The sequence below is a fragment of the Canis lupus genome, chromosome 8, assembly GCF_003254725.2.
Source record: "Canis lupus dingo isolate Sandy chromosome 8, ASM325472v2, whole genome shotgun sequence".
Lineage (NCBI taxonomy): Eukaryota > Metazoa > Chordata > Mammalia > Carnivora > Canidae > Canis > Canis lupus.
Window position 1 is genome coordinate 2,529,663 of NC_064250.1, and position 16,232 is coordinate 2,545,894.

General features: G+C 39.3%; 1 long non-coding RNA gene across 1 annotated transcript; it reads left to right on the forward strand.

The window, feature by feature from the left end:
• Positions 1 to 3,501: 3,501 nt before the first annotated feature.
• On the forward strand, positions 3,502 to 5,016 carry LOC125755654 (uncharacterized). Its single transcript, XR_007412653.1, has 2 exons — positions 3,502 to 4,104; positions 4,712 to 5,016. It is a non-coding gene; the product is annotated as an uncharacterized LOC125755654 (long non-coding RNA).
• Positions 5,017 to 16,232: the final 11,216 nt, after the last annotated feature.

The window sequence follows — 16,232 nt, forward strand, 5'->3', positions numbered from 1 at the left end:
GGAGGGGAAATGAATGGGAGAAATTAGAGAGGGTGACAAAACATGAGAGACTCCTAACTCTGGGAAATGAACAAAGGGTAGTGGAAAGGGAGATGGGTGGGGGGATGGGGTAACTGGGTGACAGGCACTGAGGAAGGCACTTGATGGGATAAGCATTGGGTGCCATATTATGTATACAATGGAATATTACTCAGCTATTAGAAATGACAAATACCCACCATTTGCTTCAACGTGGATGGAACTGGAGGGTATTATGCTGAGTGAAGTAAGTCAGTCGGAGAAGGACAAACATTATATGTTCTCATTCATTTGGGGAATATAAATAATAGTGAAAGGGAAAATAAGGGAAGGGAGAAGAAATGTGTGGGAAATATCAGAAAGGGAGACAGAACGTAAAGACTGCTAACTCTGGGAAACGAACTAGGGGTGGTAGAAGGGGAGGAGGGCGGGGGGTGGGAGTGAATGGGTGACGGGCACTGGGTGTTATTCTGTATGTTAGTAAATTGAACACCAATAAAAAAAAAATAAAAAAAATTAAAAAAAAGCAAGGAAAAAAAATACTATATGTTGGCAAATCGAACTTCAATAAAAAATAAATAAAAATAAATAAATAAATAAATAAATAGAAATCAAGAGTCAGACACTTAACTGACTGAGCTCCTGAAGTATCCTCTATTTTTTATCTTCTTATCTATAACACCTGAATTCCATGGCCGTACTTCAATCAACCTTTAGTCATTAACCCAATTATTGCCTCAATTCTGTGTTCTATCAGTGCCCTTATTAATTTCTAATTAGAGATCAATATCTGCCCTCTTATAATATATACTTTGTCTGATAAGCAGAGTTCAAGACAACCACACAAGTGTACAGACTAGTGTCATCAAAACATGCTGTCATCTTTAATATTAACGAGGCCCCCAGTGTTGCCAGGAAAGTATTCTTTTTCTCTATAATCATCACCCACTGTTATTTCCTATAGTGACTATTTCAAAATTTCTCACAATCCCTAGACTTTTTAACCCAGAACTTCCTCCATTAACTTTCTTGGGAGGCACTTCATTCGGTGTATAAGACCGATCAAGATGCCATTAGAAGTTAATAGATGTTTCAACTTTCTACCTTCATACTCTAAAAAATTGCTGAAATCTAAACCAATCTTGTCCTCCTTTATTCCCATAAAACTAGAAATAACTCTTTCCCCTCTTACCAAAACTTGGTTCTTCTACCTATGGTCCATATTCCACCTTATCTGTCTCCTCAGATTTTTAACCCATTGCCTTTAGTTCCTTTCCAAAAGTATGTAAATATATCCTAATCTTTAAAAGCCCAGTTATCACTTCAACATCTTCCTCTGGTTAACGCCATGTCTCTTTTCTATCCATCAGAGTTCAGTCTCTGGCAAGACAGTCCTATATTCAAATCTCCTATGTCCTTGTCTTATCTCCATGCCTCATCCCACTGCAGTTTAGCTTCTGCTGAAAAGGGTCAAAATATGATCATTGCGCTGTTAAAAATCAGTGGACACTTTTCATTCATCACCTTATTCATAGACATTTCTTCAGCATTGCTCTGTTGGACATTCCTTTGTTCTTGAAACTCCTTTTCCCTTCTCTTTCTAGACACCAGTCATTTCTGATTTTCCACTTATCTCTCTGGGCTACCCTTTAATGTTTCCTTGGTACTATTTCCCATTGCTCATCTCTTCAGTGTTTGGGTTCCTTGGGAGATTTCCCTTAGTTTCTATTCTTCTCTGGGTTTTTCTCTGAGTGCTTGTCTTGGTGAAATTATATCTACCCTTAAAGAGTAATTCCATATCACAGGTAATATGGTGGATGAGTAGCTGGGCTTGGAGTATAATGGATTAGATTCAAATTCTTATGTTGTCCTTGGACAAATTATTTAACTTCATAAGGATTTGATTTCCCTTCACTAAATGAGATAATGTCTGCTCTTCAGTACTATAGTAGTAAACTGTCAGTGTTTAATAACATGGATTCCCGAATCCTGCTAATGGGACAAATTCCCATTGTCACTAACTAACTTCCTTCCACATTTCAGTTTCCTCATTTATAAAATGAGGATGGCAATACTATTTACTTCATATGATTAAATAATAGTGCTTAACTCATAAGATTAAAACAACCTCTTGATAATCAGAATCTTGAAAACACTCTCATCAGATTATAATGCTAAGAAATTCAAGCCTAGATAGGAGCAGGAAAAAGAAGAGGCACCAAAACTTTGACTCCATTTGTTTCTATATTTGACCCACAGAGGGCAATGTTATGTAAGCTGGAAAAGCCTCTTCTATTAAAATTTCTACCTCACTCCTGTGAGCTCCTAACGTACAGCTCACTGAGGTGCACATTCAGAGTAGGCTCAACACCAGGAGCAGTCATTATCAAGGAAGCATCTTTTACTAATGGCCTCTAGAACTTGCCTTTATTTTTTTAAGATTTTAATTTTTATTTGAGAGAGAATGTGCAAAAAAGCATAAGCAAGAAAGAGGGACAGAGGGAGAGGGAAAAGCAGCCCCCCCTCCACTGATCAAGTCCCAAAAATGGGGCTCAATCCTAGGACCCTGAGATCATGACCTGAGGCAAAAGTAGACACCTAACCAACTGACCCACCCAGATGCTCCAGCTAGAACTTGCCTTTAAATGGGGGGATTTGCGGAATCTCAGATTTTTCCAGTTTACAAGGACTCAGCGCAGTCTAGCACACTCTTTCTTAGTCCTCAGGGGAGATTTTCCAGAGCATAGCTGTCAGCTTCCTCACTGCCTAGCTATGTTCTCAATGACAATTCTGCTATTAGGAATGCTCTTCACAATGAGCAGTAAGTAACAAGTATTTTATGTTCCTGCCTCCATATCAGAAATGTTGTTCTGATTGTAATCTGAATGGAGACACTGTCTCATTTTAAGTAGGTCTGTCCTGTTCTCACTGACTCAGCTTCAATGTTTCAGGAGGAAGCAGAGCCCAGCCAGTGATTCAACTTGATTCCCCATATGTTGGTCTCTGAAGAAGCCCTTCTGGAGCTGAGATGCAACTGTTCCTTTAGGGCAACTCCTCCTCTTATCTGGTACATGCAGTACTCCAACCAAGGCCTCCAGCTCTGCTGAAGTACATATCAGGGGGACACCCTGTTAAAGGAATCAAAGATTTTGAGGCTGAATTTACAAAGAATGAAACCTCCTTCCACCCGAGGAAATCCCCAAACCTTTGGAGCAACGTCTTGACCCTCTAGAAGTCAGTAACCCCGAGTAGAAGGAGAGTATCCATACAAGTCTCTCTGTTTCTAGGACTTGTCTATGTGACCCAGTTGTTAAAGAAGAAACACATTGAAATTGCTACTCATCTTCAGGAGCCTAGCACTCTCTGGAGCTCTCTTCCTCCATCCCACTCATTCCTATCAAATTAGAGAGGTTTCTAAACACAAATTGGACTGTGTCCTTGAGTCTCTGAAAACTGCAGTGTCTCAGGAAATTTGTGTGCAGCTCTCCCCACAGTCCTGGGCACTGTGTCACTCACAGCACAGAAGTATTTGGGTACATTGCTCCAAAGGGCTGGGGAAGAAAAAGAAACTGGCCAAGAGAGAAGAGCAGGTCTCCAGGTCCCAGAATAGTGGGGGTCAGGTCATTGCTTCTTGATAATTCTCTTAGAATTGCTAAACCCAGAATGGGAAGGTTATTTGGTGATTTTAGGAAGAGTTCTCAGCCTTATAAGAGATTTTTGGGTCTCCATAAACCTGAAAGCAGAAGCCATCTATTTGGAATACCCCACTTAACAGAAACAGCTTACTGTACATTGGGTAATATTTTTAATATTTATGAATCCTCCCAAGAGGGTCATGTTTGTGTTTCTACTCAGAGAGCTTACTGACACCATTTATAGTTTGGGTGAATAATTATTGGCAAAGAGTGGAGCTTGTCTCTGATTATCTTCATAACCACACACACAATTCTATTTCTTGAAGTGTAAGATCTCAACAGCTCTACACCTAAAGCATCTTAGGTTTGAATACTTGGCCATCATTAGAAATGATGAATACCCACCATTTGCTTCAACGTGATAGAACTGGAGAGTATTATGCTGAGTGAGGTAAGTCAATGAGAGAAGGACAAACATTATATAGTCTCATTCATTTGGGGAATATAAAAAATAGTGAAAGGGAATAAAGGGGAAAGGAGAGAAAATGAGTGGGGAATATCAGAGAGGGTGACAGAACATGAGAGACTCCTAACTCTGGGAAACAAACAAGGGGTAGTGGAAGGGGAGGTGGGTGGGGGGATGGGGTGACTGGGTGATGGACACTTGACGGGATGAGCACTGGGTGTTATACTATATGTTGGCAAATTGAACTCCAATAAAAAAAATACCAAAAAAAATATGAATACTTGGCCAGGACAAATGGAGAAGACCCTGAGGTCTGCAGCTAGGATCTTGTGGCTTTGCCTTAGATGTGGGTACTGAAGCTGTCACTTTCCCAACAGCCAAAGGGATGCAACATTGTCATGCTCACTTGGGATTACCCAGGGTTCCCTGCAAGAAAGGTATTAAAAAAGATGTAAATTCTATAGTGAGATTAAACATACACATCTTCTGCTGCCTTGCCAAGCAACAGGGAGCCAAGTTCTTGAACTCTGCATGTCAAAGCTGGGAGAAAGGTTGAAGGTGGCTATTTCTGTTTCTTTGTATACTTTCACAGGTATAAACAGAATCCCAGGAAGGACTGCCATCCCCCAGGAAGGAATGAAGAAGAAACTATGAGCTACCCTTACTAATCAGGAGATTCAGAGCTTCCTGAACATTTCAGTCTCCCAGACTCTGTTTTGTGTTCTCTGGCCACCTGCAGCCTGTCCCCAATCCTGCTGATGGAGTTATGACACCCAGTGTGGAGGCAGCAAACTTGTCTTCAACAAGTGTTTTTGAAAAAGCAACTCCAATAAATCAAATATTATGAATAGTCTGAAAAACTGTGTCAAAATGCAAATATATAGATTTGATAATACAGCTATGCCTTAATATTGGATTTGTCAACTTCTCTTCCTCTGCATTAGCCATGTCAGTAACTTGGTCTATTCTCTCATGTATTTTTTTTTTCTTGAATCCACCACGTTACTTCAATGCACATTTATTCTCCACAATGTACACAATGATTTAGGGCGGTTACTCTACCACTTTTTCATCAGAGTTGTTCAAAAGTTGATCATGTATGGCCCTTGTTAAACCGCAGACTACAATTCAGTAGGACCTGTGAATCTGCATTTCTAACAAGCTCCCAGGTAATGCTGCTGGTCTGCCGACCCCTCATGGCAAGATTTACACTATCTGAGAGGTAGTATTCTAAGATAGTCAGGTTTGTGCATTCTTCAGCTGCACTGCCTAGATTTGAAGCCTGATTGCTATATGATCTTATGGAGCTTAACCTTTTCTACCTCAATATGCTCCTCAGTAAAAATAAGAATATTAGCTACCTCCCAGTGTTGTCAGTGGGATTAAATCAGTTGATTTGTATGAAGTGTTTAGAGGAGTTGATGGCACTACTAGTTTTATATATGGTTTATCAAGCTTACCAAATCAAAAGCACTTATGTTTTGACCCACCTGGATACTTTGTATACCAGTTGACTAAAAATGGAAAAGATTGGGGCATCGAGGTGGCTCAGTCGGTTAAGTGTCTGCCTTCGGCTTGGGTCATGATTTCAGCATCCTGGGATTGAGCCCTCTTCGGGCTCCTTACTCAGCAGAGAGCTTGCTTCTCTTGCTCCCTCTGCCCCTTTGCACTGTGTATGCTTTCTCTCTCTTTCAAATAAATAAATAAAGTCTTATTTTTTAAGGGAAAAGGTAACTAATTGAGTCTTATGTACCTGTCTTATCTCTTCACATAACCCTTGTCACAGGCAAGACACAAAGTCTGGACGTTTTCACTTAAGATTGTGGTTAATGATGGTAACATGGGTAAGGACTCAGCTGGACGTTTTGTTACATCCTGTTGAGAAGAAATATGAGGAGTGGAAATGAGCTTCAGGGAATCATCTAAATAGGTTGATTGAAACACAGTCTGATTCATGTACATAATCTCAGCATATCCTCAAGACATACACATGGCATTAGTAATGTAAGCCTTATTCTACTGAATAGGAAACAATTACATGACTGGGTGAGGTAAATTGTTGTTATCTCACTGGTAAATGGCAGTGGTGCAGTATACATCTAAATGCCTGACTCCAACATCAAATCATTTAGTTAGAATTTATCCCTATTCCACCAAAAGATTTTGTATTAAATGTTTTTATATTCAATGTTCTATTTGTTCTGATGAGTTCTAAGATCCCTTGAGGAATTTTGTGGCACTGAAAAGACCACAGAATTGGCACCATGAATTCTGTTTCCCTCTAGCATCCCTCACTGGCACTAGTGGCTATCCAGGGGAGGACCATCCCTAGGTGCCAAAGGCTGTCACTTCTACACGCCTTTAGGGACTCAGCGTTGTGTAACTCAGTGTTGGTAGTTCTTTTTCAGTTCTGAGAAATGGGGGAAATACCCGGGGGTCAACAGTTGACTCTGTTCCTCTCCGGCTCCAGAGGGCTATTCTATTTCTCTTGCTTCTTGCTTAGCACCCTGTCTGAGTGTAAAGGTAAGTGGGCAAGCTCCCCACAAGTGAATCTTTGTTTGGCTGCCTCTTTAAACCTTGAATAAAATCTCTCTCAATGGCCCAATTTTTTGGCATAGTTATTACATCTCCTATGTTTGCCTGTCATGCTATGATAGATCTTTTCTTATATATTACTTTTAAAAATTGTTTTTGACAAGAATGCCTTTGGATATGAGAACTTGGAAGGCAGAGACTGTTTTATTACATTTTATATCCCCAAACCTAGTACAGTGCCAAAAACTCTTTGTATTGCATGAATAATGAGTTGGAAACCAAGATCCTGGAGAAATGTCTTGCTCATTTAACTGGGAATGAAGTAGTGTTTTGTTTTGTTTTTTTCAAATCTGTATTCTTTCTTGCTTACTGGCCTACATCCCTTGATCCATAACAGAACCAATTTACTTGCTTTGAGATTCGCAGACCACTGGCCCTGAGGAATGAAGGACCAGAACTTTCCCAGGCCACAGAGGGCAGCAAGTCTGTTTATTTTTTTGGGGGGGGGGGGTATTTTTATTTTTTATTTTTTTTAGATTTATTTTTTATTGGTGTTCAATCTACTAACATACAGACTAACCCCCAGTGCCCATCACCCATTCACTCCCACCCCCCGCCCTCCTCCCCTTCTACCACCCCTAGTTCCTTTCCCAGAGTTAGTAGTCTTCACGTTCTGTCTCCCTTTCTGATATTTCCCACACATTTCTTCTCCCTTCCCTTATATTCCCTTTCACTATTATTTATATTCCCCAAATGAATGAGAACATATAATGTTTGTCCTTCTCCGACTGACTTACTTCACTCAGCATAATACCCTCCAGTTCCATCCACGTTGAAGCAAATGGTGGGTATTTGTCATTTCTAATAGCTGAGTAATATTCCATTGTATACATAAACCACATCTTCTTTATCCATTCATCTTTCGTTGGACACCGAGGCTCCTTCCACAGTTTGGCTATCGTGGCCATTGCTGCTATACACATCGGGGTGCAGGTGTCCCGGCGTTTCATTGCATTTGTATCTTTGGGGTAAATCCCCAACAGTGCAATTGCTGGGTCGTAGGGCAGGTATATTTTTAACTCTTTGAGGAACCTCCACAGAGTTGTCCAAAGTGGCTGCACCAATTCACATTCCCACCAACAGTGCAAGAGGGTTCCCCTTTCTCCACATCCTCTCCAACATTTGTTGTTTCCTGCCTTGTTAATTTGCCCCATTCTCACTGGTGTGAGGTGGTATCTCATTGTGGTTTTGATTTGTATTTCCCTGATGGCAAGTGATGCAGAGCATTTTCTCATATGCATGTTGCCCATGTCTATGTCTTCCTCTGTGAGATTTCTGTTTAAAGCTGGCTCTGCTTTCTGATTAGCCTGGCAATTTTTTTAGCAAAATGTTTTTCCTTTTTTTAGATTACACAAATGATTTTTCTGACCTCCCTTTGTGTATCTGTGGAACTTGCCCTCCTTTGCAGAAAGAACAGAGTACTCCTGCACATCACAAAATAAGAACCTGATACCCTTGCACAACCCTCAGCACCAAGATAACCTTTACTGCTGCATCAAGTCTGCAGGTGATCAAGAAATGTAGCATACCACTGCACTCCCTTTACTGAGTAACCTAAACCCTTTCCTTTAGGCCAGGTAGAAATCTCAGAGTTGGCTTTTGGACAAATGTCAGCCTTCTCCCCAGGTCGTGGGCCTCCTGAATAAAGTTCATATTCCTTTCCAATCAAAACACATCTCTTGAGTATTGGCTTTTTGAATAATGGGCAGCAGAACTTGAGGTTTGGTAACTACACTGAGAAAGATCATTGTGTTGTTTGAACATAACTAGCTTTTTCTTTTTAATGGATGATTACAAGCAGATCTCTATAATGGGCACACAAACAAAAGAAACATTTCTTCAACAACTGACTAAAGTTGATAGTGATTCCATTTTACTTCAGAATATGAATAGTTAAATGGTGTGACTTAATTGTCAGATAGGGTGAATAATATAGCTCATGACAAAAGGGTGATAGAGTACTTAAAACTCAATAGTACTTAGTGGAGCATAAAATGGCAGAGAAGGAGCAAAAGCATTCCAGGATAGCCTTCACGCCAAAAAAAATCTCATTATATTTGGATGCAAATAGTCACATGGCCAACACTGAAATCTTTACTAATGAGTATGAGAGTAGCTAAAACAACCATGATGCTATTTACCCGAGATTTCATGAGACTTGAACACATACTACATCCACATCACAATATCAACATACTTGAATCACTGTACTAATGTGCGCAAACACTCTTACACATTCATTCAACAATTTGTTAACTATGTATTGACATTTTTCTCCCTAGTAATTGCTGGGGCCATAAAAATGAAAATGACATAATTCCTTTGTCAAGGAACTTATTGGGGAATCCAACAAATGCAAACACAATACAATGTGTTGAAGACTATGCTGATCATAAACCAAGGACTTAATGGCAGAGTAATGCAGTAGGATATCAGAAAAGTGTTCTTAATTAAATAATATACAGCAGAGTTATTCATCTTTAATTTGGTAAAAACAGGTTTATGACTGGGTGCTTACCCATACCATATGACCCAGAAAATGTACTTTGAGTTTCATACACAACACAACACACACGCATATACCTACAAATACAGTTCATAGACACAGTACTGCTCAACATGCTTGTTGAGGATACCAGAAATTATAAGATGATATTTCCTTTATCTTTTGTTAGTCTGTTGAAAGTGATCAATTCTTAAAAGGATGTATTTTCCATTTTTGAAAAAGGTCATTAGACTCTACTTAAATCTGGATTTTTGTGCATACCAAATGAAATTGGGAGAAATGGAAGCATTACTGAAAGTAAATGACTTTCCTGTCTCTCCACAGGAGGGTACTATTTCAAAAGGCAAAATCCTTCTCAGACTCAAAGCAGGGTTTCAGGTTAGAGGAAGAAGAGGGTGGAGGCTAAATGATTGATTCAGTTGGCTGCTACACAGAGATCTCTGCCTCTTTATCCAGATCAAAGTGAGTGGCAAGCTAGGCACTCTAGCTCAGAAAAGCCTCCTTCAGGAGGGAATCTTTCACAGGCAGCTGAAGACTGTGACCACGGCCATCCTGTGACAGACAAGAAGAGATGCTCCTGAAATTCTCAGTGCTGATCCTTTGGACTCAATTGGCATTTGAGTTTGAGAAGTTCCCAATGATATCAACTGAAAATCCAATGGGAAAATTAAAGGAAGAAAGGGAAAGAGTGAAGGAAGGAGGAGGGGGATAGGAGCAAGGAAAAATCATATCGGGCTGAGAAAGAGGACCTGTTCCCTTCCCCAGTGCCCACTGCTTTGGTTTTAAACAGGGAAGAGCACCCAGCTGCTGCAGCAGAGTCCTCGCTCTCTAAGCATCCAGGAGGGAGAAAATTTTACTACGTACTGCAACTTCACGAGCACTTTCCCCAGCTTTCAGTGGTACAGACAGAAGCCTGGGGCAGGTCCAGTCCACTTGATGACATTATCTAAGCGAGGAGAAGTGAAGAAGCAGAAGAGTCTAACAGCTCTGTTTGGTGAGGCAAGAAAAGACAGCTCCCTGCTTATCATTGCAGCCCAGCCTGGAGATGCTGCCATCTACTTCTGCGCAGGGTCATAGTGCTATTAGGGCACCTGTGGCCTACACCTGAACCCTGCCACAGGCTCTGTCAAACTGCTGCGGTGTTCCCTGGCTCCTCCTCACTCATCTCTTGGCATGAACAGTGGTAACAATCTCAGCCTCTCATGGAACCATCTCTGCTGCCTTTCCAGATATTTCCCACATACACTGGAGAACAAGATTCCTCTGTTGTAAGATGAACTTCTGGAATTGTAGCACACCATTTGAACCAGTAAAAATATGGGTCTACAATTCCTGAGGTAGGCAGTGGGGAAGAAAGAAGGGAATCGATATAGAGGGACAAATGGAAGATACCAGCCAGAGTGCATCCTAATTCCAATGAGTCATTCCATTTTCCTAAAGACCAAGCCAGGACTGGTTGGTACAAGGGAACAGAAGTGAATGATTTTATAGCTTTATTCTAGTAGAGTTGATGAAATTACAACCTACCCAGTCTATTAAACTGGAATAAAAGGCAGAGGTATAAGTACTTTTTTGGGCAGAAAAATGCCTACTGTGTACTCTGGTAACACCTAACTGTATTCCAAAGTAATATCTCCATTTGGTGGTTCTGAACGTTTCAACACTAACTACAATTGCCTGTATTTACACAGGATTTGCTTGGCGATTATCAGACTTTGAATGGCAGATATCAATAATTTCAAGTTTCCAAGGCTGAGGAAGATAGAATTTTTTTGTTTTTAAAAAAATATTTTATTTGACATACATTATACTACTTTCCAGCATACAACATAGTGATTCCACAAGTCTATTATACAGTATGCTATGATCACCACTAGTGTAACTACCATCTGCCACCATACAATGCTATTGAGATATCATTGACCATATTCTCTACTCTATGCCTTTTATTCCCATGCTGTATTTATTCCATAATTGATAGTCTGTATCTCCTGCTCCCCTTCCCCTTTTTTGCCCATCCCCCACTATCTCCCCTCTGGAAACCATCAGTTTGTTCTGAAGAAGATAGAAGTTGACAGTTCCCTCCACCTATCAAGCCTTCCACTGGCCCACTTTTATACTTGAAAAACTCCTATTTGTCTCCAAAGCGAGATGATATTATGCAAAGTACATGGCTTTCGGAGTCACAAAAACCAGGTTCAACTCCTGTGTCCAATTTTCTAGCTCTATATCCTTAGGCAATTTTTCATCTTCATCCAAGCTTCCTATTAACACATGAACTACCTGTCTTTTGACTTGCTGTGAATTAAATGAGATAAAATAAGAAAGTTATATGAAGTCCCAAGTGCAACATATGTACTCAACAAAATTCCCTATAAATAATATGGCTATCAATGCCTCCAAGGAAATGTTATCCCTACTGTGAAATTTTTACTGACTTCTCAAGGAGGAAAGGCTTCACCTCCACCTAATATTCTGAATCCCCACCTTAATGGTCAGGAGGCAGACACTGCAAGTTGCCAACCTAATCACCATTCTCTTCTGCCTCCTTATTAGCAGAACTTTCAGTGTTGGTTTGGTTGACTATCTCCCCATCTTAAAAGAAAAACAACAAAGGGTGCCTGGGTGGCTGCGTTTATTAAGCGTCACTCTTGCTTTCTGCTCAGGACATGATCTCAGGTTTGGACCTGACCCACCCTCAGTAGGGAATCTGCTTTGCTCCCTCTCCCTCTGCCCCTCACTCTGCTTTCACACACTCTCTCTCTGTCTCACTCACTTTCTCAAATAAATAAATAAAAATCTTTAAAAACAAACAAACCCACACTATGTTTCACATCCTTTTTTACAACTAAAAGTTGTACACAGCATACTTCTGACCAATGAGATAAAATCAGAAACCTGCCAGTAGTTTCCTATAATGTTTTTGGGCTCCTGGTACAGGACCACATTTTCCTGTCCCTCCCAACTATTTTCTTCCTGCAACACCGAAGTGCTAACTTGACCATAAAGGCATCAGTCCCTTCCCCAATTCCACATTCGGCCTTTTGACCCCCAAGCAAATCCCTCCCCTAGATTTCTTTGTGCATGAAAATTGAAAATGCTTAATAAACCATTGTTTGGTTGAATTTTTTTTTTACTTGTAGCTAAACTGTAGCAGGATTGACATAAAATTGTTCTGTGATTTTTCTGAGTTCATGTGAAAGAAAAAAGATTCAAAAAAAGTGCTATGTTTATACAAAGAAGGCACCTGCATTTATATTGATTATATGTACTTCTTGAAGTATTAATGTTCCTATAATTTTTATTAAGAAAAAAACCTTCATCTTCCAGGCTAAGAGACCTCATTTAAAAATTTCCATCAGGGACACCTGGGTGGCTCAATGGTTGAGTGTCTGCCTTTGACTCAGGGTGGGATCCCAGGGTCCGGGATCAAGTACCACATCAGGCTTCTGCAGAGAGCTGCTTCTCCTCTGCCTAAGTCTCCACTTCTCTCTCTCTGTGTCTCTCATGAATAAATAAATATAATCTTTAAAAAAATTTCCATCAATTTCTTATACTCATGGGAAACTATGGAATTCAGTTTCTCATTTGGCCTTTAAACCAGAGACAGTATTGATTTCCATGCAACTAATTAATAACCATAGTCTTACATTTTTCTCATTTTTAAATTCCAAAGGTTATTATTTTTTGTTTTTAATTCCATATTACTCCCATAACCTATTCCAAAGGCATTCCCTGAAAGTTTTATCATATTGAACTTCATTTTGAAGATTGTAAGGGCAAGTATAAATTAAAGTTAAAAAAAATAAATTTGAATTCTTCCTGGTATGAAAAGGGAAAGGCACTCTCCCCCTCCCTTTTCTTGAAGCATTTACTTTAGAAAGCTTGCAATTTTGAGTTCTTTCTCTGTCCCACTGAGATGTATAAATCTTATAAAAAGCTGAATAAGTCTCTTGCCAGTTTTACAGTTCAGGAATGTTTTTCTCAAGCACCTGGAATCATCTCTTTGAAATGGAATCATCAAGAAGAACGGCGCTCCTATCTCCCAGTTTCTGTGGGAGAGTAGGAGCCTGAACTCTAGCAGCAGCTTGCTCTACATTGCAAACTTGCCTTCTGTCAAAAAAGATATGAGCAGCTTTTCTTTCAGATAAAGCAAACACAGAAGACCACCTCAATTACCAGGTAAACTAAGGGGGAACTATGACAAATGGCCCTGTCAAGTCTCTTACCTGAGGACTAGTTAGTGTTTATGCTGAGAAAATGCTTGTAATGGGTTGAATCTGCTGGGCAATATAAAGGGGCAAAATTTTCTCTCTGTTTTTGGCAAGCTCTTTAACGGATTGCCTGTGGTAAGCATTACCTTCTGGCTTAATGATTCTTCAATAATAAAACTGCTTTCTTTCCTTTCTCCCTTTGTGGAGAGCTGTTGTGGACTGGCAGGAGATTTTGTTTTTATTGCCCCAGATGGCCTTGTGCCTTTCCATAGTCATGTTCTGAGACTGCTCTCTCCCTGAAAAGTGACCCAACATGGTGAAAAGAACATGGTGATAGAGCTTCTCATCTGGCTCTATCACATAGTGGCTGTGTAATTTCAGGCATTTTATGTCAGCTTTGTGAGGATCAATTTCTTCACAAGTACCTTGGAAGTAAGCACAATACTTAACAGTGTCATCATTAGTATTAACAATGTTTTGTGAATTGTCTAGCACAAAGGATTAAAAACAAAAAAGCTTGAAAGTAGGAACCACAGCTTGGATCAGGTACACTCAAAACTTCATTTGTATTTCAGGATGTGTTTGGTACAGGGAATACGAAAAAGGCCTGTTCCTGCTTTCAAGGAACCCCTCTCATGGAGATGGAAGGCCATTTGCCTCTTACCACAGCTGTCATGCTTCCAGGGCCTGTAAACTGAGGAATCCTCTGCCCTGCCACCTCCATTCAGAGCAATCATTTCTAAGAGCACTTTGGCCATGCACTGTGCTCCAAGAGCATTCCAAAACATGCCCTAGATGCCAATGGCCACACTCAAAATCTCTGGGTTGGGGCCTCATCTCTGCTCCTAACCTGGTGTCAGCACTAGGTCAGTCCACACTTAAACCTGAGAAAAGTGTATTTTGATGTATTGCTGAATAAAGAATGAAAATCCCTCAAACAAAAAGAGGGCTATTAATGTAGCCAAGGGCAGATGAGGAAGAAAAGGGAATATGTGGGAATTGTTAATAACACATGCAATCCTGCTTTCTTCTCATCCATTTTCTTTTTTTTTTTTTAATCTCCAAATGCCTTGAGCACTGGGTGCTATGCTATTTGTTGGTAAATTGAACTCCAATAAAAAAAAAATCTCCAAATGCCAAAATGAAGCTGGAGATCAAAAACAAGATGATTAGTTTCATATTTCTGTAAATTTGGAGTTCCATAAATCCATATATTTTAGTATCAGGGACCAATATGAGTCTCCATTTATTCATCTAGAAATTACCATGCCTATATCTCGTGTAGGATCAGAAACTCAAGGATCAGAAAAATAAAAGCAAAGAAAGAGGCAAAGAAAGAAGAAATGAAATACCTAATGGCAGAAGTAGGCAGAGAAATAAAGGCTAAAAGAAAATGGCAGAGGATTGTTTGAAAGGAAAATCATTGTCTACACGAATTTCTCAACAGCAGCATCAGTAACATTTGGGGCCAGGCAATTTGGGGCGAGGGGCTTTTCTGTGCATCATAGATGTTTAATAGCATCCTTGGCTTCTACTCAATAGCTTCCAGTGGCATCCCCTCCCTTTCCCAGTTGTGACAATCAGAAATGTCTCCAGGCATTGCCAGATATCCCCTGGGGAGCAATAGTCCTGATTAAAAACTAATGATTTGTATGTTAAATTGATAAAGTAGAAACTTTCAGAAGATAGATGATAGAGAGAGAGAGAGATGATAGATACTTCAGGTATTATATATACATGTCCTAAAAGTTTTTGCTCTACCAATTTAATTTATAGACTATTTGACATTTACTTCCTCAGTCCTTTTCATGTATATATGAAGTGGATATACATATATATATGAAAAAGACTGAGGAAGTTAATATTTTTCTTTCTACTATTATGATATGCTTTTTATTTGTATACTGTGTTCATATCCTGGACTATTATTATATCATTTGACTTTAATAAATTCAACAAAACATTCCAGTATAATCCAGATATCTACCTTCCCAGGTGACTCTTCTATCAGAGAATACCCCAATTGATACTCACTCCTGTGCTCTGGGACTTAAAGTTTTGATAACATACATGCACAGATACGTTTATAAATATATCTATGATGATCACATTTGTTTAGTAAAATCTTAGACATAATCTTAATGCATATATGTAAATGGGTAGGAGAGTGGGTGAGTGTATAGATAAAACAAAATTGCCATAAGTTGTTAATTGCTAAAATTGAATGATGGGTTCATTATATAACCCTCTCTGGTTTTTTTTCGCATGTTTAAAATATTTTCCATAAATTAAAAAAATTAAGTTACATATCTGTTGTGAATATGACGTAACAATAGAAACAATTAACACTGATCAATCTGTACTCACAGAAATAGAGCTATGATATGTGCTAAGTGAAAAAGAGCCAGTTAATAAACAATAAGTATGATATGGCTCCAAAAAAAAGAAACAAATAAAATATATGGAATGTAAAAAATGGAAATTGGTTATGTATATTTTTATTATGTATGTATATTTATGTGTTTGTATATATAATTTATCTGTGAATATATATATAGCAAGTCATTCACAACTGAGAAAATGTTTCTCAGCATAATCACATCTCAGGTTTTGGGTTGGTCAGTATCTCTTACTTATACTATAGAAACTATTTCTCTATTTCCCCTCTAAGGTACCATCTCTCCAATTTTCATACAAACTATTCTACATATCCTCAGAGTTTAAAGAAAAAAACTAGTCTTAAATGCTAAAAAGACAACTCCTCCATTATCCCTAACACACACGTGCATGCACACAGG